Source organism: Helianthus annuus, chromosome 7 (assembly GCF_002127325.2).
Source record: "Helianthus annuus cultivar XRQ/B chromosome 7, HanXRQr2.0-SUNRISE, whole genome shotgun sequence".
In the NCBI taxonomy this organism is placed as follows: domain Eukaryota; kingdom Viridiplantae; phylum Streptophyta; class Magnoliopsida; order Asterales; family Asteraceae; genus Helianthus; species Helianthus annuus.
Window position 1 is genome coordinate 59,100,277 of NC_035439.2, and position 2,887 is coordinate 59,103,163.

The 2,887-nt window shown below is 40.7% G+C and overlaps 1 non-coding gene across 1 annotated transcript; it reads left to right on the forward strand.

Annotated features, from left to right (window-relative positions):
* Positions 1-2,579: 2,579 nt before the first annotated feature.
* On the forward strand, positions 2,580-2,685 carry LOC118480788. The gene has a single exon (XR_004863765.1). It is a non-coding gene; the product is annotated as a small nucleolar RNA R71 (small nucleolar RNA).
* Positions 2,686-2,887: the final 202 nt, after the last annotated feature.

A 2,887-nucleotide genomic window follows, 5' to 3' on the forward strand; every position in this document is an offset into this window, starting at 1 on the left:
GACCCGGTTTTATTTCCAAAGCAAACGACTATGTACCAAAACATCATAAACTTCTAACTACTATTGCACTAATGACTTCTTTTTGTATTTTTCTCATATTTTTCTTTTTTTTCTTTTTTTTTCTTTTTTTTTTTCAAAACACATAAAACTCAACAATATATACAAAGACATCACAATCACAACATTATCCTAAACCGGGTCATCTCAATAGGGTATAATTTATATAGGAAGTAGGCTTTGGGTTTCAATCGAATGGCTTAAGGCTCAAACATAGCTTTCTATGGACCAAACCCCCACCCCTCACAATACCAAGCTCATATATGTAACGTATGAGGTCCAACCCACCAATTCCCGCACTCTCACACATCTAGACGAGGCATCCTAAAAGTCCCTTATCATCTTCAAAAGCATGCCAACTCTAGGATTTAACAAGCATTCCCACACAAGTTCTATTTACACACTACACACACCGCCACTCAAGCAACAAAAAAATTAACTCTCATATGTGGTTCAATTCTCACCAAGAAAAAGCTAAGAACGGGTGTCGGTGTGTTAAATGGTACAATATCAAGTTTTCAAATTTTTACACTTTTCGCTTGGATTTGCAAAAATTTTTGAATTTCTCAAAAATTTCCCCCATCCCCACACTTGGGATACATTGTCCCAATGTATGGTTTTGAGGGAAAGATCGCTTTCAACAAGAACACCCACATTTGCTTTGCATCTTGAACCCCAATTTTTTTTTTTTCTAAAAACACCACCAACTTTCACAACCCAACAAACACATCAACATCAAAACACCATCCTACCTCCCAACCATAAACTAAAGCAAACAACTAACTATCAATATTTCAAAGCTAAAGAACACAACAAGACTAAGGAAAGAGTACATTGACCTGGTGAAGTTTGATACAACAAATGTTGTAGAAAATCTGACTTCCTCTTACTACCTTCACACCAATCTCCGCACATCTTCCCCACACTTGAGTGTTACCATGGCCCTGAAACATAGAAAGATAAAAATAGCAAGATCAATATAAAACCCCGGGTTGCCTCCCGAGCAGCGCTAAGTTTCGAGTCTTCAGCCAGACCATGCCACCCTCATTTAAGGTGGCTCAAAGAACCGGTTCCTATCACTTCCATCACTTCCTTGTGCCATTGAGCAAAATGCATCCATCTTGTTTTGACTCGGTGGGTAATCAAATACGCTCTTGCTTGACCCCATATGTGTTTCTTCACGGTCCGGTGGGTGCTTTTTTCTCATTCTTTGAAACACATTTTTCATACAATCACTAGACTCACCACCCTTCCCCTCAATGGACTCATAACTAATCACTCTAGTTTGAACATCAAAAGACAACTTACGGTTCTTTTCGGTCATGGTAATAATCTCGTCTCTACAATTAATTTGAGCATTTGCCGTGTATAGAAACGGTCGACCTAAAATTACCCTTTGTTGTGATGCCATGTTGGTAGAAGCATAGTCCAAAACTAGGAAATCCACCGGGTATTCAAACTCTCCCAATTGAATCTTAACATTCCTAACCATTCCCCGTGGACGCCTCCAACTTTCATCCGCCAAGCTCACCATAGTGTCTATATCTTCAAGCGGACCAAAGTCGTACATATCGTATAGATCGCTTGGTAGCACACTCATGCTTGCCCCGTAGTCCAACAATGCGTGAGGGATTTTTAATTTTCCCACGCGGATAGGCACGATTGGTACTCCATATTCTTTATCATTCTCGACTTCGGAGTCTTTTTCCAAACCTGCATTCATTTGACACGAAGAAGTTAGACATTTTTCATTAAATTCGGTACTAGGAACGGTGCTTACCACATTGATATTAACGCTTTTTATATTCTTGGGATTTGTCACCGTATCACTTGGTAGCTGGCCTTTTGCTTTCTTCAAAATTGCCACTTCACTCGCAAGTTGACCCATTTGAGTAGTCAAAGTTTGAATAGCTTTATCACGGGCCTCGTCCTTTTGCATCCGAACCTCATCACGTTGATTCATTCGTTGCATTTCAACTTGCATCGCTTTCAACATCTCCATCACTTCGTTTCCACCCGAAGAGCTTTGACCTGTTTGATATTGCCTTTGAAATCCTTGGTTTCCTTGGAAATTCGGGTTAGCTTGATTTGACGGGTTCCCATACCGAAAGTTTGGGTGATTTCTCAACCCGGGGTGGTAAGTGTTAGAATTCATATTATAGTTTCTACCACCCCCTCCTTGACCTTGCACAGCATGAACCTCTTCATATTGCCCATCACCTCCTTGGCAATTTTCAGCCGCATGACCTATTTCATTGCAAATAGTACAAACATCATAAATTTGATTAGTAGTTTGAACATTACCATCGTCAACTGCATGATCTTGCGATCTCGTGACAGCCGGTCGTGCTCTCCTTGATGCTTGGGCTTTCCTCTTTGAGGTAATGGCCATTTGTTCCAAGAACTCCCAATCCTCATCTTCATAATTTGTGCCAAAAGTCCCATTTGTGATGGACATTAAGTCACGTGCATCCTCGGCACACAACCCCTCGTGGAAGGCATTCATCAACTCCCAAAGTTCAATCCCATGAGGGGGACAATTTTTGATCATCATATTAAAGCGCTCGAAGGCTTCATGGAACATTTCGCCTTGTTGTTGTTGGAAACTCCTCAACCCCTTTCTAGCATCATTGGTCTTTTGGGCGGTATAAAACTTGTCTAGGAAAATTTGTTGCATTTCCGCCCAAGTATAAATAGATGCCGAAGGCAAAGTGTAGAACCACTTCTTTGCCTTGTCCTCCAAAGAAAATTGAAATAATACCAACTTGATATCATCGGCCGAAAAACCTTGACTCCCAAGAGTATTGCAAATTGAGTCATATGCCTCCAA